Raw genomic sequence first — 25,615 nt, forward strand, 5'->3', positions numbered from 1 at the left:
TATATATATATATATATATATATATATATATATATATATATATATATATTTATATGGTAATTATGGAGAGCAAAACAGCTGTCTGTGCCACATTCATCTCTCAACAGTGGAATTACCATAAAAATGCGATTATTATGCATTTAAGCGGCGGACAAAGACAACTTACCATAAATATCTTCTAAACGAATTGTTGGATCATTATGATATTTCAGCACACTACCTTTAACATCCACACCTAATTTTTGGCCAACCTACCATATTGCTTTATGAAGTTTACTGATGGATATTATGTCTAATCCAGTCATTACATGTAAGATGTTATAAAGAATAGGATGAGTGTGGGCGGAATGGGATTATTGGGCGGCCGTTTGGGCGCAGTCGTTGGAGCACGGCCATTTGGGCACCACCTGCCAGTTGGGCATGGCTATTTGGGCGCCATCTGATTTGGCACCAGCCAAACATTGGGAATAATTTGTTTATAAAATCACAATAATTTAAAACTAAAACTTTTATTGAAAATTAAACCAGGCTTATGAAAATGTAAACATACACCAAAAACTGAAATCGTCTTGTAGCTTTATTTAGTTTACTTGGTAATTATGAGCAAGGCATCTGAAATACTTGCCAGCAGCCATGTTTTCAAATATAAGAACAGTTGCATGTATTCTTTTGTCTGAATCTCTATACATTTCTTAAGTTTTTGTGGTGATTCATTTCCTCGTCAGTTCTGATGACCAACATGCAGCAGTTCGGTCGCTAGAGCATCCAAATACTCATCAATTTTATTTAAAGGCACAAAGACAATGGCAATAATCACTTTAGCTTTTAACGCGAAATCATGATCAGTGTTATACAAACTAGTGAACCCCAGTGTAGTTAGATGTTTTTCCATATTTTGAGCTGATTTAAAATCATCGTTTTATTTGAACATCAGGTTATGCATCATATCAGTGTGAGCAGCTTGTTCAAAATTCCAGACGATTAAACTGGGTTTCAAGTTGGATTAATACCTCCTCGGCCAACATATGGATAAAAAGAAAGTTTTTAGTGAAAAACAGATATGGGTAAAAAGATGGTAAAAGAACGAAACACTTGAGCTAACTCAACTGGAGCTAAGGACTGACTGACTAGACGTCGTTAGATACCATTGACTGAAACAGAATCTCCTAAGCAAATAGCTAAATGAGGAGAGAGCTAGTTTTCATGTTTCTGAAAATGATATTATCTTTCAATTATAACTGATATGTTTTAATTTGTCCATCCATATGGATAGATTTATAAATGAAAGAATGTTCTTAAAAATTATAAAATAAGATATATAGATAAAACATATGTTTTTTAGCACCAAAATGGCTGTCACCAAGTAGGCTAGCGCCAAATCATCTGGTGCCCAAATGGCCGTGCCAAAAAGGCCATGCTCAAACGGCTGCGCCAAAACATACCCCACCTTAATGTGGGATACTCATCTAACCCCTCATACGAAACCCGAACAACCCCCAAACCCCTCATTGCCTACCCCAATATCACATTTACCCCTCCCCATTCACATCTTCACTGCGGGTGACACCATCCCTGTCTTATCTTTAAATTGCCATGTTTTTATTTTGATTACATACATAATATTTGAACATGACAGTCTGTAGGCCTATATACATATCATGCACCAGTGATATTACTTAATACAGTTACTGTTTGCATTCCCATGAAAACCAAAGTGGGCTAAACGACCATGAAAGCAAGGGCTAATCTCATGTTGCTTATGGCCGTATACCCGGATTGTGACCGACATGTCAAAATCTAAATCGTCCAGAACGATGAAGTGAGTGCAAGTTTTGGTTAACCCAATAAACTCGTACATTGTTGCTTCATTTGTTAATTACGCTTCTAAAACCTGCCTGCTCTCGTGGCTGATTAAAGTTAACTTTCTCTCCATTTTGCCTAATATACACTAGCGGATCCAGAGCCATGTCCCCACACTACGAGAATGATTTACTAGAAATTTTAAGAATGAATTAAGTTAATATATATAGGAACTAGCAATGCATAGGAGACAGGAGAGATCCAGCCTATCCCTTTGAATAAGCCAACGTCCAGTACCCCTCTCTCCAGCTACTATATAACTCCTCTCAAACGAGAATAATGTTTTCCTCTCAAATGTGAATTGTGATTTCTCTCCAACATATACCGTGTATAGTGTTGTTCAAACATTGGTGATATTATTGTGTGCATAAGTTGAAATTCTAGTGTGTTAATGTAAGTACATTTTATAGTATAATTTTTTGTAACTGGGCCTGTGAAATTAGGTTAAACAGTGAAGTGTACTTATTCTGCTTAACCATTCAGAAACCTTGTGTGAGCCTGAGTAGATAAGAGTAACAGTTAAGTATATGTGAGTGTAATTCTGATTTATTTCCTATTAGTATTAAAGTGTCATTTATTCATTAATTGTCAAAAATAATTATCTTTATAAATAAATTTCCAGTGAAACAAATGAATGTTTAATTCTATAAAGAGTCAGTTTTTCTTGTCTATGGTTTAGTCCAGATTTAAATTTCGAGTGATTTATTTTTGGTGTTAATTTTTCCGATTTGTTAATTTTTTAAAGAATATATTCATTTTTGTAAAACGTGTAGCCTATTATTTCGAACACTAATCCTTTTCTCAGTGCTTTGCTCGTATCCCTTGACTAAGAACCGAAGTAAGAGGTTGTTTTAAGAATAGTTCCCGTTAAAAGTAAAGTAATCATCCAGTTTTGCTTTAAGTGTAGAGTAAAGGAACCTTTTAGATATTCAGTGTTCATATATATTATTGTCTGGGAGTTGCGTACTATTCTCAGAGCTTGGAGATTCTCTATTGTGTCTTAAATTATGTAATATAAGCAGGTAAGTTTTGGAGCTCGGGAATATACGTAATTAGCTAGTCGTAATGATATATCTATCTATCTATCTATCTATTTATATATATATATATATATATATATATATATTTATATATATATATATATATATATATATATATATATATATATATATATATATATATATATATATATATATATATATATATATATAATCACCATGTGTTGCTAGTCCTCTGTAGGGAAAAGGCCTCAGCCATGTCCTTCAACTCCTGTCTGTTTATGGTATTCCCATGCCAGACTACTGCATACCTGCAAATTTTCTTTAGCTCGTCAGTCCATCGTCTTTTTTTCCTTCCTTACTTCTTTTGCAATATCTATTATCTGACATTCCCATATGCCCTGTCCATGTCTATTTCTTTTTCTTACATGTTATATTCTCCACGCTAGTTTGATGTTGTATCCTTGTTACTCTTTTTCTGTCTCTTTTTGTTAGTAATATCATTATTCTTTCCACAGATCTTTGAGTTGTAACTAGCTTATGTTCTAAGTCTTTTGTAGGGCTCCGAGTTTCTGATGCATAAGTTATCATTGCTAGGACCATCTGATTGAATATTTTTCTTTTCAGAGAAAGTGGCTTTTTACGTTTGATAAACTCGTTTTTTTACCAAAATCTCTCCATCCTATGCTTATCCTTTTAATTTTGGCCTCATGTCCTTGGAAAACATAAGTACTCATATTAATTTACTATCTCTTGAGGCTCTACCATAACCCTGTTATCTCTCAGAATTTTCATTGAATATTATCCTTGTTTTATTCATATTCAATTTTGGTCCTACATTCCTTCATTTTCTATTCAAATCTTGTATCATCTTTTGCAATCCCTCCTAGGTAATAGGTTGGCTAGGGCACAAACCACCTGTTGAAATACCACTGTTAGAGAGTTATTGGGTCCTTTGACTGGCCAGACAGTACTACATTGGATCCATCTCTCTGGTTACGGCTCATTTTTCCTTGCCTACACATAAACCGAATAGTCTGTCCTTTTCTTTCCACATTCTTTCCTCCCTTGACAACACTTAAATTACCAAACAATTCTTCTTTGCTCAAGGGGATTAACTACTGCACTATAATTGTTCAGTGGCTACTTTATTCTTAGTAAGGGTAGACGAAACCCTTTAGCTATGGTAAGCAGCTCTTCTAGGAGAAGGACACTCCAAAATCAAACCATTGTTCTCTAATCTTGGAAAGGGTTGTAGTCTCTGTACCATGGTTACACTGTCTTGGGGTAGAGTTCTCTTGCTTGAGGGTCACCTGGGAACACTTTTCTATCTTATTTTTCTTCCTCTTACTTATTTTAAGTTTTTATAGTCTATATATGGAAGATCTATTTTCATGTTGTTACTGTTCTTAATCTATTTCTTATTGTTCATTATTTCTCTTGTAGTTTATTTCCATATTTCCTTTCCTCACTGTGGTATTTTCCCTGTTGGAGCCCTTGGGCTTATAACATTCAGCTTTCCCAACTAGGGTTGTAGCTTAGCAAATAATAATAATAATAATAATAATAATAATAATAATAATAATAATAATAATAATAATAATAATAATAAATAGAGATATATTAACTGCAAAAAAATTGTGATGTTAATTCCTATATTTTCCCAATCTAAATTCTTAAAAACTTCCTCTAGGCACGCTGTGCATAATTCAAGAGAGATACGATCTCCCTGTCTAACTCCTTTCACAATCGAAATTTACACTATATTTATATAGTTTTAGGGTGATTGTACTTCCCGTATAGATATCTTTAAGAGTTCTAACATGAGATTCTTCTAGATATTTTCTTTATGTGTGTATTTCTGATAGTTTTCCTTGATCTTGTTTTGGAGCTTTTACACCAATCTCTTGTGCTGATTTCGATACAAATTTTATCTAACTACATTTTATTTCTTCTGTATTTATTTTCATATCGTCACTTACCTGGGAGTACCTATTTTGTATTGTTAAACTTAACTCTATCATACTTTTCTCTTATTACAGGAATGTTTATTTTCTTTCCAAGAATTAGTTTCTTTCTTTCTTCCCCTAAAACTAGAAAAAATTTTACTTCTCACAATTCTATGGTACCTTGACTTTAATTTGTTTAACAATGTTACATTTTTAATTAAATTTACGTTTTCACTGAGAATATAATCTATTTCGTTTTTCTTTTCCAGATTTGGGCATTTCCGTGTCCATTTTCTATGTTAATCTTTATAAAAAGGAGGTGTTCATGACTGTTAGCTTGTTTTTTAACAAATTATACAAGCGTGTCTCCTATGATGTTTCTTTTTCCCCCTCCAAATTTGCCTAGAGCTGATTTCCGTCTCTTTTTTTTACATACTTTACATAGAAGTCACACAAAAGAAATGCAATCGGAGTCTTATGGTTTTTTAAAGAATTCTCTAACTTCATAAACAAATCTTTTTTACCTCTGTATGAGATGTTGATAGTGCATACGTTTCAATGTTCTTCATTTTAGACTTTTTATTCAGTTTGATAATCAATCCCTGAATTCTATCACTAATATTGCATAATACTTCTGTGACCTGTACGATTTGTATTGATAAGAAAAAAAAAACTACATTTTCATTGTTCCTTTCGTGTCCTCATTCGCAAAATAGCCCACATGACCCTCTCTTAACTCTATATTACAAGATTCCCCGGTTCTTCTAATTTCACTCAATCCTATTATTTCCCAAGTTATTTATTTCAGCTCTTCTGGTAACACAAAATCATCTTCCTAGACATGATCCAGAGACATCGTACGTTGCGAGATTCTGTTTCCAACGGCGGTCTTTTCTTCTATTCCACACACACAAACACATACACCCATACACACCTGTATATATATATATATATATATATATATATATATATATATATATATATATATATATATGCATGTATGTATACTATACGCACAATCATATATATACTGATGTTTGTATATATATATATATATATATATATATATATACATATATATATATATATATATACATATATATATATACATATATATATATATATATATATATATATATATATATATATATATACATATATATATATACATATATATATATACATATATATATATATATATGTATATATATATATATATATATATATATATGTATATATATATATATATATATATATATACATATATATATGTATATATATATATATATATATATATATATATATATATATATGTGTGTGTGTGTGTGTGTGTGTGTGTGTGTGTATTATGGCTGGTAAATTACATAAACTCCTGCCCTCTAACCTCACCTGTTTATTTTTAAGTAAGTCTGTTATATTTGAAAATTGATACCCAAACTCTGAGAAAATTATATATAATATAATTACATATGATATATAATATATAAAAACACTGAATATCCAAAGGTCTCTTAGTCCAATCAAAAAAAAAATGGGTGATTATATTGTACGAACTATTCAAAAACTATCGCTTACTTTGATTCTTAAACAGGGACACGAGCAAAGCTCTGTTAAGAAATAATGGTGATTGAAATGATACACTTTTTACAAAACTAAATACATTCTATGAAAAGTTACAACACTAATGCAAAGAGGATTAACACCAAAATTAAATTACTCAAAATATTAAATCTCAGCAAAACATTAGACTAGGACAAAAAAATATTTCCTTATGAAAATTATGCAATCACTTGTTTCACTGGAAATTAATGTATAAAAATATTCAATTTTTATAATTAATGAAAATAGTTAACACTTTAATACTAATGATTAAATCCTTAATGAAATTTTCATATAAGTAACTGATACACTTACGTCTTTTGGATAACACGAGATAACCGAACAGTTAAGCAGAAATAAATACACTTCACTATTTTAACCTAAATATCACAATGCCAGTTACAAAAATTTATATTAAACAAGTATTTTTATCAATACAATACACTTGAAATATCAGTAAATGGATTCGTTAACGTTTGAACACACTACACATTGTAGATGTTGGATAGAAATCGTTAATTACGTTTGAGTGGGCACACACTTGATGCACTTGAAAGGAGAGAGGTGGAACAACTTTTTCTCATTCAAAGGGACAGGCTGTATCTTTTCTGCTGCTCATGCATTCCTAGGGGCGTATATATATTGATTTAATACTTCTATATTATTCTAAATAGATCATTCTCGTAGCTTGGGGGCAAGGCCTTACGGCATAAGGTTGCCAACATAGAAAATTGAACAGGTGAATGAACCTCGTTTGCGAGAAACCCTCTCTCAGCTATCTCCGCCCACCTACCCCTCGAAACATTAGAAAAAAAAGAGTAAATCTAGTCCAGAAGTTTCTCGCATTTTCTAACTACGTGGGTATATAAGCAAGATGTAATACCTTGTAAACATGATGTAAGCCCTTGTGTTCATACCTCGTATGGGTCATAGAGCATACCGAATCGAGTTACATAAGACTTCGTAACAAAATACGTGAAATATGAAAGTTATTCTTTAAAAATAACGTAAATTTACATACACTAACTTGAGTGAAAAATACAATTAGATGAATGACGAAAGTCTTGTGTAATTTATGTATAATTACTTAAACCTACATGAGAGGAACCTACCTTACAAGCTTGCTAAACACCTCTTAAATACACAAATAAATTACATGAATAAAATATTTACTCTATACTAGACCAGCTTCGTAAGATAGCTCGCCCCATTAAGATTATTTATTCTGGGCCTGAATCCACTGATTCAGCCTAAGATAAATAATCTGCAACCATGTTATCTTTACCTGATATATGCTTCACATTAATACAATACAGTTGCAAACATTATTACCAACTAGTTAACCTTTGATTATTATTCTTCATCTTATTAACTAAAGTTAAAGGAATGTGATCTGAGTAAAATGTAATTTCTCCATTCTGTGGTCTTTTCACGTAAACTGCCAACTTGTTTATCAACACAACAAGCACTAGCAGTTCCTTTTCAACTGTTGGGAAGGCTTGTTGATTTTTCTTCAGCTTCAATGACATAAAACAAACAGGGTGAAGAATTCCTTCATTATCTTCTTGTAATGAGACAGCGCCAATCCCATTGTCCGACGCATCCACTTGGATAAAGGATTTCTTGTTGAAATCCAGTTTCCAAATTGATATGGCCTTCTTTTGAATTTTCCTTTTTCCTGGTATTTCGATAACGTAGGTCTGGTCACTGCTCTTCTCCAAAATCCAGAATGGTCCTTGGAACTCGTTGGTGTAAAGGAATGTCCTTATCGGTAAGTAAACCAACACCTGTCGTCCTACCACAAACTGTCTGTTCGTACTTTTCATACCATACCCTTTCTTCGTTTTTCCTTGACTCATTTTCTGCCTTCTATGGAAAATTTCCTTATCTCGCCGATCCTTTTCCTCAAATCCTTGACATCTTCTCCATCCGTTTCCTCTCAATCTTTCCCTTTTTTTTGCCAACCTTCTAATCAGTCCTTTGCTCAAGAGTTCTCCTCGTATTTCAATTGGGTGTAAGGGAAATTTTTTGATTTACTTGTTACGCTTTCCAGCCATCCAACAAACGTGACATGCACGGTAAAACTGGCTCATGTTCTTCTGGATGCCAAGCAAAAAAAAGTGTTTCATAATCATCCCCGTCGTCTTCCTTATTCCCATGTATCCTATCTCGTGTGCAACGGCGATCACCTGTCTTCTCAACGGTGTAGGAATCAATATTTGATGGTATATCCCCCTTTCGGCATTCCCAGGGATATTGGTGGGTCTCTACTTCCTCATAAGCAACCAATCTTTAAGATAATAACAGGTGGAAGACTGCTGCACCTCCATCTCATCCACCACACGGTACAATAACTATTTTGACGTTGCATCCTTCCGTTGCAATCCTACCTTTTCCTGCTCACTTTTCCTACTTCTAATGCTGAGTTTTCAATTTCTTCCAGGTCTATTGCTTTATTTCTTCTTATCCACTCGTCTGCTGTTCCTCTTCTCTTGGGCTCTCTCGGGAGGTCTCCTCTTGCGCACCATCAAGGGGATCCTATTCTTCTGAAAATAAATCCTCCACGTTCATCGCTCCTTCAGTTTCTCTTTCTTCTTTTGCAGTGACTTTCTTCATCATACTCCTAGTTGTCACTCATCTAGGAAAAAGATACGGGTAGACTATACTTCAATGGTTTCTCCGTTACAATGAGCCAAGGCATGAATGGCGCTCCACCAACTTCATTACCCAGAAGGATTTCTACTCCTTCGACAGCCACTGAATCCTTTACCGCAAAATCAAAATGACCGGTCACAAACTCGCATGACAGTTTCCAACGGCAAATAGGGGTAACCTCCTCACCTCCTATTCCCTTCAAAATAACCGAGTCTCTTGTGAGAGACTGTTCCACCAATGGGTATACACCTCATGTTACTACACTATGGTTACAACCTGTGTCGCGCAATATCTTGCTCACTCCCATCTAATACGGCTAACTCCCCTTCATAAATATAAAGTTTAAAGGCATCTACACTGTTTGGGGTTGTCCTATTCGTTGTGTAAACGTTAGCTTGTTTATTTTCCTCCTCGTCCTTTCTCGATTGTCTCTTTGTTTTCCCATTCCGTGAAGTTGAATTATCCTTCACCACTTAGGCGACTGCTTTCAGTTGGTTCAACCAACATTCCTTACTGATATGGCCTCTTTTCTCACACTTATACCAGATAATATTAACCTTCTGCACGTCTTTCACAATACCTGAAGGTGGGCAATTCGACGATTGTTTGCTGTGGTACTATCGCATTCTGCTTAGGAGCAGTACCAGTGGTATTTCTGCTGTAACTATTGAACTTGTTCACATAGTTATTACTGAACTAGTTTCCATGATTGGGCGAATACTTGACACTTGGTCGGAAGAACGGTTGAAACTTCTTACCCGAGGATGGTTTTCTATTGATAATATTATAATTCCCACTCAGCCAAGCGGCTTTATCAATTTTTTTCACCTCTCTCTCTCTCTCAAGTAATTTCAAATATGTTCAGGAACTCCTCGTAAATATTGTTTTAGCACCATCAACTCTTCTAAATCAGCCTTCTCCCTGATGTTAGCAGCCTCTATCCATCTCTTAAAACATTGTTGTACCTTATAAGAGTAATCCAGGGAGGTCATTTTCTCGTCCTTCCGTAAACTTTGGAATCTTTGATTATGATATTCAGGTGTCATCACGCTCCTTTTCACTTCTTGATACTCCTTCCTCTGGTCCTGAGACAAGGAGAGATATGTACTGCGTCCTTTTCCAATCAAGACACTCTGCAATAACACAGACCATTTATCTTCTGGCCATTCCATCGTCGATGCGACCATTTCAAAACGATCAAAGAACTCTTCGGGAGCTTCTGTGAATTTTGGAATCAAACCTCAATGCATTAGTCACGTTAAACACGTGATCGTGCATAGCAGGGGTCATCTCTGTCTGCATTACCGTCCTTGAACAAGAATTCAACAGCTCCAATTCACTAGTATGTCTCTTGCCTCTTACTTCTCTCTTTCTTCTTGTCTTGCAATTTCTCTTTGTTCTTTTCTCTCTCTACCTTTTCGTCTTGTTTCCATTTCCCTCGCATGTTTTGTGATCTCTATGGCTTCTTCCATCTCTCTTTCTCCCCGTCTTGCTCCCATTTCCCTTGCATTTCGTGCTTTTCTCTCTCTTCTGCCATCATCTTCAATTTAATCAAATTCTCATCCGTTGCAATTCGCCAAATTTCTGTCTGGTTTCATTCCTTCAGTTTTTAAGTCAACTGATCCTTGCTTCGCTACAAATTCTACTTCAGCTTCCTTCAACAGTTCATGAGCTGTCACAATATCTTCTTCCGACAATTTTCCCGAGTTTATCAATACTTCTAAGGCTAGACACTTTATTTTGGCTTTAATCATTCCACTCGTCTCATGGCTACCACATGCATTAAAATAGAGAGCCACTGAGCTTTAGTGACATTAGGTTCTGACAATTCCTGAACCTTTGTGTTTTTCAAAATCTCTTGGATATTCAATTGCCCCATGTTGTATTTAAAAAAAAAAAAAACTTATACTTCTTAAAAAAAAATATCCCAACAATACACACTATCCTATCAACACTAAACTGTTCAAACCTTTAATGAAAACATGCCCCTGTTATCACCAATATTTAAAACAGACTCGCTTGATCCCAAGGATCTAGGCACCAAATATATATATATTATGGCTGGCAAATTACATAAACTCCTGAGCTCCAAACTCACTTGTTTATTTTTACATAACTCTGTTATACTTGAAAGATCTGAAAAAATTATATAACTCCCAGACGGCAATATATAAAAACACTGAATATCCAAAGGTCTCTTACTTACACTCAAAATAAAACTGGGTGATTATGTAATACGAACTGTTCAAATACTACCTCTTACTTTGATTCTTAAACAGGGATATGACCAAAGCTCTGTTAAGCAATAATGGTGATCAAAATAATACACTCTTTACAAAACTAAATACATTCTATAAAAAGTTACAACACTAATGCAAAGAGGATTTACACCAAAATAAAATTACTCAAAATATTAACTCTGAACCAAACCTTAGACTAAGACAAGAAAATACTTCTTTATGAAAATTATATAATCACTTGTTTCACTGGAAATTAATTTATAAAAATATTTAATTTTGATAATTTCTGATGATAGTTAAAATTTTAATGCTCTAATCATTAATATCTTAATGAAATTTACATAAAAGTAACTAATACACTTACACCTTTTGGATCAGACAAGGTAACACCTAAGCCGAAATAAATACACTTCACTGTTTTAACCTAACTCTCTCAGTGCCAGTTACAAAAATTTATATTAAATGAGTATTTATATTAATACAATACACTTGAAATATCAGTCAATGGATTTGTCAACGTTTGAACACACTTCACACGGTGTATGTTGGATAGGAATCGTTAATGCTCATACAAAAGGACAGGCTGGATCTCTTCAGCTGCTCATGCATTCCTGGAGGCATATATATATATATATATATATACATACATATATATATATATATATATATATATATATATATATATATATATATATATATATATATATATATATATATATATATTGATTTAATGCTTCTAGATTGTTTTGAATAGATCATTCTCGTAGCTTGGAGCCCAGGGGTTACGGTGTAAGGTTGCCAACGTAGAAAATTGAACAGGGGAACAAACTCCGCCCGCTTACCCCTCGAAATATTAAAGAAAAAGTGTAAATTTAGTCCAGAGGTTTCTTGCATTTTCTAACCACGTGGGTATATGTGTGAAAAAAAAAATACCATTTTCAGAAATAACGTAAATTTACATATACTGACTTGTATGAAAAATACAATAAAATAAAAGATGAAGGTCTTATGTAATTTACATACAATTACTTAAACCTATATGCGAGGAACTCACCTTACGAGCTGGCTAAACACCTCTTAAATACACAAATAAAGTACATGAATAAAATATTTACTTTATACAGGACCAGCTTCGTAAGAATATGTATATATATGTATATACATATATATATATATATATACATATGTATATATATATATATATATATATATATATATATATATATATATATATATGACGGAATTCTAATATCCTTGACTTCTGTATGACCATTGCAGTATTATCAAGTCTAACATAACAAATAACATAATTATCAATTATAACCTTAAATAGTTGTCTTCTATAAACTAAATAATATAAATACCATTAAGAATTTAAAGGGGAAATTGGAACTGAAAAAAGAAAAAAAGAAAAAAAAGGAAAAATAAAAAAAAAATCCGGGGGAGAACTCCCAAACCCCACCCCTCTGTGACTTCTCAAACTTTAGCCTCCACCCAAAATGACGGTCCTATGCCCATGTTCGTCTTGCCTCCATAGAATTGTACCATACTCGTAGTAAATAATCACATCTATACTTCTACCCCAACAGAACATTCTAACATATAAAATAGTGATGAGACAATGGGCGATGGACACAAGAGTGATGAAGGAGGCGAGGAGCTGGGGAGAAGAGAAGGTATAAGCAGAGTCAATACAGATTATTTCTTTTGTCTTAGTCTGAGGTTTATACAGACCTGATATCTCAAGTCCAGTCATTATATAATTTTCAGATTGTATCATTTTTGTCTAATTCTAAGTTTTGTTCAGACTTAATATTTCGAAGGATTCATTTTGTTATCATGTAAAGTCTTTTCAAAGGGTTGTGATTTATAGAGATTATACTCATTTTTGTAAAGAGTGTATTATTCCAATCCCCATTGTTTCGAATAGATAGCTCGTATCCTGTTAAAGAATCATAGTGAGAGTTTGGTTTTATTACATCTTTATAATAATTACCCAGTTTTGTTTTGAGTGTACTTAAGAGATCTTTGGATATTCAGTGATTTATATAATGCCGTCTGGGAGTTGTTTAATTGTCTTAGAATTCGTGTATTGATATTTCAAAGTGTAACAGTTTTGATGGAAAAGCAAACAAGTGAGTTTGGAATTCGAGAGGTTGATTAACTTGCCAGTTGTAATATATATAATATTATATGTTTGGTTCCCAGTCATAAGCCATAGTATAATCTATTTTGGTACCCAGACCAGGGATCGAGCGAGCCTGTTTAAATATTGGTGATAACAGGGCCGTGTTTTGAAGGAAGTTTTTAACAAATTCAGTATTGATAGGATTTTGTGTATTGTTTGGATATATTTTTGGGAAAAGAATTTGATATTGTTAAATCACAAGATGGCACAGTTTAATATCCAAGAGTTTTTTGGATAACCCAAGTGTTTTGGAATTGTCAGAACCTAATGAAACTAAAGCTCAGTGGCTCTCTATCTTAATAACATATGGCGGCCATGCAACGAGTGGGATGATTAAAGCCCAAATCAAGTGTCTAGCCTTAGAAGCGTTGATTAACTCGGGAAAGTTGTCAGAAAAGAATATTGTGGAAGCTTGTGGACTGTTGGTGGAAGCTGTGGAAGAAGGCATGAAAGCAGATAAGGACGTAGAGGCTGAGATTTGACGAATTGCAGCGGAGGAGAATTTGATCAAGTTGAAGATGATGGCAAAAGAAGGAGATGGAAGCAAGATGAGAAGAAGAAGAGAGAGAAGAGAAGAAAAACAATGTGAGAAGGAAATGGAAGAAAAAGAATAAGGAGCCCGAGAGATTGCAAGACATGCAAGGTTAATGGAAGCGAGGGAAATCACAGAACGAGAAGAAGGAGAGAAAAGACGGGAAGAAGAAGAGAGAGAAGAAAAATGACGTGCGAAAGAAATGGAAGTAAGATGAGAAGAAGAAGAGAGAGAGATCTCAAGACACGCAAGGTTAATGGAAGCAAGGCGAAAAGAAAAAGAGATGGAAGAAGCGAGGTATGCATGGGAGATGGAGTTGTTGAACGCTCGTGCACAGCTTACAACGCAAACCAAGGTGACCCCTGCTAAGCAGGATCCAATATTTAATGTGTTGGAAGCCCAGAGGTTAATTCCAAGGTTCACAGAAGTCTCCAGATAAGTTCTTCGATCATTTTGAAACGATCGCAGCGAAGATGAAATATCGACAAGATAAATGGTCTGTGTTATTGGAGAGTGAGCTCTTTGGGAAGGGCCACAGTGCTTTCTTATCCTTATCTCAGGATCAGAGGATGGAGTATCAAGAAGTGAAGAAGAGCATGCTGCAAGTGTATCAGATGACCCCCTGAATATTATAATGAAAGATTCCGAAGTTTGAGAAAGGACGAGAAAATGACTTTCCTGGATTACGCTTATAAGGTATGACGATGTTTTAAGAGATGGACAGAGGCAGCTAACGTAAAGGAAATGGCTGATTTAGAAGAATTGATAATACTAGAGCAGTATCTACGAGGAATTCATGAACATATTCGAATGTACTTGAGAGAGAAAGTGAAGAATATATTATTTTCAGTTGTAAACCCTCCTCGGGCATGAAGTTTTAACTGTCGTTCCGACCAAGTGTCAAGTATTCGTCAAACCATGGAAACCAGTTCGGTAATAACTACACAAACCAATTCAACAGTTACAACGGAAGTAGCACTGGTACTGTCCCTGAGCAGATTGTGATAGTACCACAGCATCAAACGTCGAATCATCCTTCTTCAAGTATCGAGAAAGACGTGCAGAAGGTTGATATTGTCTGTTTTAAGTGTGGCATAGAGGCCATATCTGTAAGGAATGTTTTTCAAACCAACCAAAAGCAGTCCCCCAAGTGATTAAGGATAATTCGACTTCAAAGAATACGAAGACGAAGAAGCAATCGGGAAAGGACGGAGAGGAAAATAAACCATCCAACGCTTACACGACAAACAGGACGAACCCAAACAGCGTGGATTCCTATAAACCAAATATTTATGAAGGTATGTTAGCAGCAATAGACGGGAGTGGGCTAATCCCGGTCAGGATTTTGTGCGAAACAGGTTGTAATCATATTGTGGTGGCACAAGGAGTACACCCGTTGGTGGAACAGTCTCTCCCAGGAGACTTGGTTATTTTGAAGGGGATAGGAGGTGAGGAGGTCACCCCTATTTACCACTTGAAACTGTCATGCGAGTTAGTGACAGGTAATTTTGACTTTGCTGTAATGGATTCAGTGGCTGTCTAAGGAGTAGACGTCCTGCTGGGTGATGAGGTTGGTGGAGCTGTCTCCAAGTTGTGTTACGACTACGAGTATGAAGAAGAAACTGGCTGCTGAAAAAGAAGAAAAAGAAATCGAATGAGCAATGACCTTGGAGGATTTGTTTTCTGAAGAAGAGGATTCCCTTGATGGTACGCAAGAAGAGAACTCCCGAGTAGGCCTTAGCGATAAGGAACGACAGATGAGTGGACAAGAAGACGAAGAAGAAATGGACTTAGAAGAAATAGAAAACTCAGCGGTAGAAGTAGGACAAGTGAATAGGAAAAGGCTGATAGAATTGCAACGGAAGGATGCAACGTTAACAGAGTTATTGTACCATGTGGTGGATGAGACGGAGGCACAGCAGTCTCTGACCTGTTATCATCTTAAGGATGGGTTGCTTATGAAGAGGCATAGACCCACTGATATCCCCGGGAATGCCAAATAGGGGATTTATCGTCATATATTAATTCCTGCACCATTGAGAACACAGGTGATCGCCGTCGCGCACGAGACGATACATAAGGTGATAAGGAAGATAATGTAGAAGATAATCAAACACTTTTTCTGGCCTAGCATGCATAAGGATGTGGGCCAGTTTTGCCGTGCATGTCACGTATGTCAAATGGCTGGAAAGCCGAATGAGTGCATTAAGAAAGCTCCCTTACACCTGATAGAAATGCAAGGCGAACCCTTCAGCAAAGTAATGATCAACATTATAGGACCAAAGACGAAAAAAGGTCACGAATATATGTTAACCTTGATGTGTCCAGTAATGAGATACCCAGAAGCCATACCCGTTAGGAACATCAGTGCCAAGATAATCACCGAGAAGTTACTAGACTTTTTCACTAAGTTTGGTATACCGAAAATAGTTCAAAGTGACCGAGGAACGAATTTCACATCAAAATTATGTCAGGACATAATGAAGCTGTTGAATGTGAAACAACAAGTATCAACTGCTTATCATCCGGAGATCCAATGTGCATTAGAGAGGATTCATCAAACTCTAAAAAGTATGTTAATGAAGTTCTGCAACAAAATGGGGATTGAATGGGACATCGGCCTACCGTTGATTCTATTTGAGGTATGTAATGCTTATCAAGAAAGCATGGGATGTAGCCCGAATGAAATGGTATTTGGACGAGAAGTATGAGGACCGATTAGTTAGTAAAAAAATGGAAGGACCAAGAGGAAATGGATGGAGAATATGCCAAGAATTTGAGGAAAAGGATCGGCGAAATAGGGAAATTTTCTCTAGAAAATCTTAAGGTGAGTCATAAAAAAATGAAGAAAAGATTCGATATGAAAAGTAAGGACAGACAGTTTTCGAAAGGACAACAGGTATTAGATATCCTGCTAATATGGAGACTCCCACTTACCAACAAGTTTCAAGGACCATTCAAGATTTTAGAGAAGATCAGTGACCTGACCTACATTATCGAAACCCTAGGACAAAGGAAAAGTCAAAGGTAAGTGCACGTCAACACGTCAACCTACTAACCCTACTTGAGTGAAGACCAGTCCGAAGCTTCACAAGTGTGAATGTCGCAAACCATACCATCCACGGAAGACGACAATGGATATGAGGTAGGGTCAGTAAGCAAAGTGAATAATTCGTCTATCATTCGGAATTTGGGAGCAAAATTAACTCATTTGGACCAGGAGCAACAAGAGGAATTAAGCCGATTAATTTCCCTGTAATTGTCTCGGACGTCCCGAAACAAACCAATCTGACGACGCATGAGATACACCTCAAAACAATGGAAAGACTATTTAAACAATGAGCTTATCAACTGTCGCTGTATCACCGAGATGTCATGAGAAAAGAAGTGGACTACTTGTTGCAGAACGGATTAGCCAAACAAAGTTCTAGCCCTTACAGTTCTCCATGCTTGCTCGTGAAAAAACTAGACGGATCTTTTAGGATATGTGCGGACTATCGAAAGTTAAATTCGATCAGTGTGGCAAATAGTTATCCATTGCCGCTCATCGACCAACTACTCGACAATATTGGACAAGCGAGGTTCGTCTCCAAGATCGACTTGTTAAAGGGCTACTATCAAACTCCTTTGGACAACAACGCAAAATTATTATCAGCTTTCATAACCCTGTTTGGGTTATAACAATACCGTAATGCCCTTTGGTCTAATGAATGCCCCCGCTACTTTTCAACCAGTGATGGATAACCTTCTAGGATCGATAGAAGGAGTAGGCATATATCTCGATGATATTGTGGTATATTCATTGACCTGAGAAGAACATCTCCGAGTCCTGAAGAAGGTATTTCAAAAGATGAGAGGAGCATACCTGACAATTAACCTGGAGAAGAGCGAATTTGGAAAGGCAACCGTTCAGTATTTGGGATTTGAAGAAGGACAAGGACTAATCACCCCAGTAGCCGCTAACAGAATTAGGAAAGCATCATCCCCCAACAACAAGGAAGCAGTTACAAAGCTTTTCAGGTATGGCAGGATTCTACCAACATTTTTGCCTGAACTTGACGGATTTGACTTGACCAGCGAGTGTGAGGAATCCTTTGACCGGATAAAGGCCATATTAACTTTTAAACTGATACTGTGAGCCCCTGATTTCAACAAGAAATTTCTTATCCAAGTGGATGCGTCAGATAACGGGATTGGAGCTACCTTATTACAAGAAGACAAGGAAGGAAATCTTCATCCTGTTTGTTTCATGTTGTTGAAAAGGAATTACTAGCATTAGTCACAGTGATAAACAAGTTCGAGGTCTTTATTCGGATCATAATCCGTTAAATTTTCTGAATAAGATGAAAAATAATAATCAAAGGTTAACTAGGTGGTCATTATGTTTGCAACCATATTGTATTGATGTAAAGCATATATCAGGTAAAGATAACGTGGTTACAGATTATTTATCTCGGGCGGAATCGATGGATTCAAGCCCGGAATAAATATTCTTGTTTGGGGGGAGCTATCTTGCGAAGCTGGTCTAGTGTACAGTAAATACTGTAGTTTATTAATGATTTTATTTATATTTTATTTGTGCATTAAAGAGAGGTTAGCCAGGTCTTAAGGCGAGTTCTCCTCATGTAGATTCAGGTATATTATGTAAATTACGTAAGACCTTCGTTGTTAATTTCATTGTAATCTTTATTCAAGCCAGTATATGCAGATTTAAGTTATTTTCAAGAATTAGCTTTTTTATTTCACGTAATTTTGTTACGAAGTCTTACGTAAACTATTTGAGAGTGTTATGTGATCATACATGATAGGAACAAGGGCTTATGTAATGTTCTTTTATATTTTTATGAGATATTGTGTCCTATTTGTGAGAGAGTACAAAGTGTACCATGGTTTGGAATGTTTGTGAAGGACCTGGTGATAGGATGTTATCTTTTTGTTTATTTAGGGGACAAAAGGGCGGGTGGAGCTAGCTGACTGAGAGAGCTGTCTGGTGTGGCGTGAGTAGCATTCGAGAGAGCAATACTTGGTAACTCTGACACCCTTGGCCCAGCCCCCACGCTACCAGACCTCGATCCTGGAATCTTCTGGAATTAGCCAAATCTCTTATAAAGGCAGCCCCAGTATTAGACAGACAGATAGAGAATTTCAGCCTTAAGACAGCCCTCTTTCCTCTCCCTCTCTCGCCCGCAGCTCTGAGTATTGTTTTAAAAGTGTTCAATACCTATAGTTTGTCCTCTTCAAAGTGATTTTGTGCCCACATATACCGTGTGTAGCGAGTACTTCTAAAAATTCTCTTAGAGTTTTTTAAACAGCCCTGTAGGAAGGTTAGGTGTTCGTATTGTGATCTGGTTATCTATTTTCATTAAGTATCAAACTTGAATATTGTATTATTCAGATTTAATTCCAAGCTTTTGTATAATTTACATTACAATGTTTCTTTTGTCTTATTCTAAGGTTTATTCAGGCTTAATATCTCAAGTCAATTCATTATAAAATTTTCAGATTGTATCACTTTTGTCTTTATCTCAGGTTTGTTCAGACTTAATATTTCGAATGATTCATTTTTTTATTATGTAATTTCTTTTCAAAGTGTTGTAATTTATATAGAATACATTTATATTTGTAAAGAATGTATTATTCCAATCACCATTGTTTATAATAGGTACACTTATATCCTTTTAAAGAATCGTAGCGAGTGTTTGGTTTGATTATGTCTTAATAATAATTACCCAGCTTTGTTTTGAGTGTATTCAAAAAACCTTTGGATATTCAGTGTTTTATATATTGTGTAATGATATTTTAAAGTGTAACAGCTTTAATGTAAAAGCAAACAAGTGAGTTTGGAATTCGAGAGGTTGATTAACTTGTCAGTCGTAATATATGTGATATTATATGTTTAGTTCCCAGAAAGTAGCCATAGTTATATTTATATATATATATATATATATATATATATATAGAGAGAGAGAGAGAGAGACCTATATACATATTTATGTATATATATATATATATATATATATATATATATATATATATATATATATACACACACACACACACATATATATATATATATATATATATATATATATATATATATATATATATATATATATATATATATATATATATATATATACAGTATATATATATATATATATATATATATATATATATACAGTATATATATATATATACATATATATATATATATATATATATATATATATATATATATATATATATATATATAAATATAAATATGGGTGTGTGTTTGCGTGTGTTTGTGTACCTTATGTATACGCTAAAATATTTACATCATTATTCTTTCCATTACTATATAAGTTGTAACTAACTTATGCTCCAAGGCTTTAGTAAGGGTCCAAATTCTTTATGCATATGTTAATACTGGTAGGACAATCTAATATATATATATATATATATATATATATATATATATATATATATATATATATATAGATAGATAGATAGATAGATAGATATATATATATATATATATATATATATATATATATATATACATATATAGATATATATATATATATATTATATATATACATATATATATATTATATATATACATATATATATATATATATATATATATATATATATATATGTAGGTATATATATATATATATATATATATATATTATATATATACATATATATATATATATATATATATATATATACATATATATATATATAGGCAGTAAGTGTTATCCCATGACACGACACCAAAAATAAAAGTAAGATGAGCATGTGATGGAGAGGTTTTGGAAAACAAAATTTGATTAAGAAAAGTAAAATGGCACTTTCTATAAATAGAAAAGTATTTAATGAGATGGTGCTACCAGTATGATACTCACTCATCAGAAACTTGGAACCTTACTAAAGAGTTACAACTCGAACAGAGCTTTCGAAATAATAATGATGGGTATATCACAGAGACAGAAAAAGAAACATAGATACAAGAGCAAACTACAGTAGAAAATGCTCTAATAACATGTAAGATATATTCTTACGAAGGTGCTCTAGTGTATAGTAAATATTTTATTCATGTATTTCTCTTTTATATTTGAGAGGTGTATAGCTAGCACGTAAAGTGAGCTCCTCTCATTTAGGTATAAGTAATTGTATGTAAATTACGTAAGACTTTCGTCGTTTATTTTATTGTATTTTTCATCCAAGCCAGTATATGTAAATTTATGCTATTTTTAAGAATTTACTTTTTATTTCAACTATTTTTTATGAAGTCTTACGTAATCTGTTCAAGTGTGCTGAAAGAACAATAAGAAGGATGAACGAGGGCTTATGTAGTTTTTAGTTGGTTTTCATGAGGTATTGTGTCATGTTTGTGTGAAATTAAGTAAGTCTTATATTTTCCACATGTTTGGAATATTCTTGAAACACCCAGAGTTAGTTTTATCTTTTTTTTTTAAGTTTCTAGGAGGGAGGTGGACGGAGCTAGATGAGAGAGAGTCGTCTCGTTGGTGCGTTGGTTTGCGTCTGAGACCTGATCGTTGGCAACCTTGCGCCGTTAGACACGGCCCCCAAGTTTCTAAACCCCCTGACCTAGAAGGATCTAGAATTTTTAAGAGCAGCAGAAGAGAACCAGCTGGTCCCAGTGAAAGAGCCAACCATATCCTCTCTCTCAAGTACCTTGAGTGTGTGTCCTCTACAAAGTGTATAAGGTTATACCCAACATATATCTACTATGAGATTCAGGGTCTCTGTAACACGGTTTTTTGGACTTTGCTCCTTATCAAAGCATCGGATGGAGCTGAAAGTTGACATATGTATATCTTACAACCACACACAAATTTTGTCAGCATTATCAATAACCTAAACCTGATAGTTTTAATTTTTGTAGAGTAAAAATTATCTAGCCGACGCCATGGCCAGTGATAACGAGCCAAGAGTCAAAAACATTTATTACGTAAGCAATGTAAACACCTTTTGACAAAATTTTTCCCCGCCCATCCACCAGACACCCATTCACCTTGTTCCATCGGCTCTGAAACCCATAACAGTCAAGAATGGCTAACAGGATATGGAATTGCCCCCGTGGTTGCAAAACTGCATTTGTCTTACGACTTGCAACTTTATACAGTCAAGAGAAAACCCGTGGCCATATTTACTATAGCCTGAATAGGTAATTATTCAGTTTCTAGTTTAAATCCAATGTTTATGGTCTGATTTGTATGTAGCGTAACATGATAATAATACTTGTAATGTCATTCAGGCTTATGAACATTTCCATTAGCTATTCACTATGCCACCAAGAGAGAGAGAGAGAGAGAAAGACAGAGATTGTATGCAAACAGCCTTTATATAACTATTTTTGTTAAAATGAGAATTTTGTGCTAAACTCTCCATCAGACCAACGGATCATCCGATATATTTTTCTTCTTCTTCTTAGGACGTACGACCGTGTTGGCTATGTTTTGGGCATGACTGCATTTTGTAAATAAATCAGGAATAGTTTTAGGAGTTTTATTTGTACATCTAATGGGAATTTATAGAAGTAAAGTGAACATAATTCATTTATCCTTTAAAATAATTACTACATGTAGCCAAACAAATAGTAGTAAAGATGATAATGCAATGAAGGAATGATTCCATACTTTATCTTTAGCTTCAACATCAGCAATAACATACCCAGTTGCCATAATTTGTCAGCTTAATGAAATAACCTATCATCTAATGTTAAACTTAATTTCTGAGGAGGCCATGGCTTATTGCACAGTGAAAAAACATTACAAAGACTTATGAATGGCGGAACGATACATGAATGTGGGTGGGGTGTCTGTGCTAGCGTAGTAATACTACTACTATAGCAGTAGTGCCGCAACAGTAGTATACATGAATTAAACGTTTAGGCCAACTGCTGGGATCCTTGAGGATCATTTAGCACTTTACAACTACTCGAGAAATGAGTTTTTACAGCCAGAATTTAAATTCTCTGATCCAACGATGCCCATGATAGCCTTCAGTGTTATCCTGAATTATAACGAGGCCAAAGTGGGTGGAGCCTCATGAAGTCATCATTCTGACGATAATTATTGGTGAAGGTTTAACGCCAAAATACGGTGCCGGCTATTTTTTTTTTTTTTACAGTAAATAGGTAGGTAGATAGACAATAAATAAAAATTGCTTGACATTGGATATAAAAGTTACCAAATCAAGCTTGTCTTCTATGTTTTTGAAAATTACCAACTATTCCTTACACCTTGTCAATCTGATTGTGACCTATAAAGTAGACTGTAATTTCTTAGGAAACTTATTTTAGGAGTTAGACTAATAATCGAAGTATTTTTGTATTTATTAACATATTTTGTTGGTTTGTTCATTATGAAAATTATCAGTGGAGAGGTTTCAGAGTTCATAAAGGTGTACTGCTTTGCTTTTATTTAAACTTTCGTGTCATTGTTGGCAGAGGTATAGCCTTCGTTACGTATAGCCAATCATCGATCGAGAAAGAGGGAAGAAATGCCGTCATAAGTTGCGTAACAAGTGCGTTCGAAACCTTTTCTCTGAGTAAGTTGGCCCGTCTTCAAGTACCAAATTTATTCAACCTACGTAATGCAGAATATAGTCAAAATTTATGTGTAGACATAATGTGCATTCTGAAGAAGCGTTATATTTATGAAATTCATAGATAAAGAAATTATTGCGAAAAAACCGTGTTACAGAGGCCCTGAATCTCATAGTAGTTTAGTTTGTTAAAACGATACTGAAAGCTTGAAAGTGATTCCAAATTTATTGTTATTATACATGCTAGTGTTATATAAATTTTTGTAACTGGCCCTGTGGGCTTTATGTGAAAACATGAAGTGTATTTGTAATGCTATCTGGTCGGAACCTACGTGTGAGCTAAAAACTTGTAAGTTTATCAGTTACTTTTCTGTAAATTATAATAAGTTTAATTATGAGAGTGTTAAAGATTAACTATTTTCAATAATTATCAATAGGAAATATTTATGTAAAATTTAATTTCCAGTGAAACGAAAGATTGTATAATTTTCAGAGAGTAATATTCTCTTGTTCTGGTTTTGTTCAGATTTAAAATTTCGAGTCATTTGATTATATAATTTTCATAAGTATCTTTTTCTTGTCTTAATCTAATGTTTTGTTCAGATTTTATTTCTGGTTTAAATTCTTTGAACGTGTTGTGATTTTTATAGAATATATTTATTTTTGTAAAGTGTATTATTTCATTCACCAGTGTTTCTTACAGAACTCTCTCGTATCCCTATTTAAGAATTGAAGTCAGAGGTTGTTTTGAATAGTTCTTAATAATAATTATTCAGTTTGTTTGAGTGTATGTAAGAGACCTTTGGATATTCAGTGTTTTTATATATTGTCGACAGGGCGTTGAATAATTTTCTCAGAGAGCGGGTATTCATTTTTTCAAGTGTAACAGATTTATGAAAAAACAAACACGTGAGTTTGGAATCGGAAGATTATGCATCTTGCCAGCCTTAATATAATATAATATATTTTGGTGCCCAGACCCAGGACCATAACACAATATATATTTTTGGTGCTCTGACCCGGGACTATGTAATATATATGCTCCCCGCACTCTAGTTTTGGGGTGTTTGAATGTGCGTGGATGTAGTACGATAGATAGTAAAAGATGTGAGATTGGAAGTATGTTTAGGAATAGAAGGATGGATATATTGGCTTGTGTGAGACAAAGATAAAAGGGAAAGGTGAAGTGATGTTTGGTGAAATGTCTGGTAGAGTGTCTGGGATTGAAAGGGGAAGAGCAAGAGAAGGTGTGGCTTTATTGCTGAGGGAATGGATGACAGGTAAAGTAGTGGAATAGAAGGAGATATCATCTAGGTTAATGTGGGTAAGGGTTAGGTTGGGTAGGTAATGTTGGGTTTTTGTCAGTGCGTATGGGCCAGGTTGTGAGAAAAGTGAAGAAGAGCGGAATGAGTTCTGGAATGAATTAACTAGGTGTGTAGAAGGACTGGGTAGAAGGAATTATGTAGTTGTCATGAGTGACTTAAATGCTAGAGTGGGCACTAGAGAGGTAGAAGGTGTCATTGGGAAGTATGGCGTACCAGGTGAAAATGGGAGTGGTGAGAGACTGGTAGATATGTGTGTTGAACTAGAGATGGTGATAAGTTCTAGCTTTTTCAAAAAGAAAGATAAAAACAAGTATACATGGGTAAGAGTGGCAAATGGAAGAGTGGTAGAAAGGGCATTAATGGATTATGTGTTGATAACTAAAAGAATGATTGGAAGATTGAAAGACGTGCACGTATTTAGGGGTATGGCTAACGGTAGGTCTGATCATTTTTTGGTGGAAGGAAAATTAGTTGTAGCAAGAGAGTCTGCGAATAGAGTAGGTGGATGTAAAAGGGAGCAGTGAGAGTTGAAGAGCTAATAAAACCGGGGGTAAAAAGTAAATATCAAGAAAAGTTGAAAATGGCATATGACGAAGTGAAAGTAAGAGAAACTGGTAATTTAGAGGAGTAGAAGTTAATAAAAAAAATAATTTGTTAGGATTGCAAGTGATGTGTGTGGCAACAAGGTTGTTGGAGGCAGCACGAAGA

General features: G+C 34.6%; 1 protein-coding gene across 1 annotated transcript in view; it reads right to left on the reverse strand.

The window, feature by feature from the left end:
- The window catches only part of LOC137639554 (cilia- and flagella-associated protein 58-like), a 238,763-nt gene that overhangs the window by 130,373 nt on the left and 82,775 nt on the right, over positions 1-25,615 (reverse strand). The window lies entirely within an intron of this gene.

Source organism: Palaemon carinicauda, chromosome 4 (assembly GCF_036898095.1).
Source record: "Palaemon carinicauda isolate YSFRI2023 chromosome 4, ASM3689809v2, whole genome shotgun sequence".
Taxonomy (NCBI): domain Eukaryota; kingdom Metazoa; phylum Arthropoda; class Malacostraca; order Decapoda; family Palaemonidae; genus Palaemon; species Palaemon carinicauda.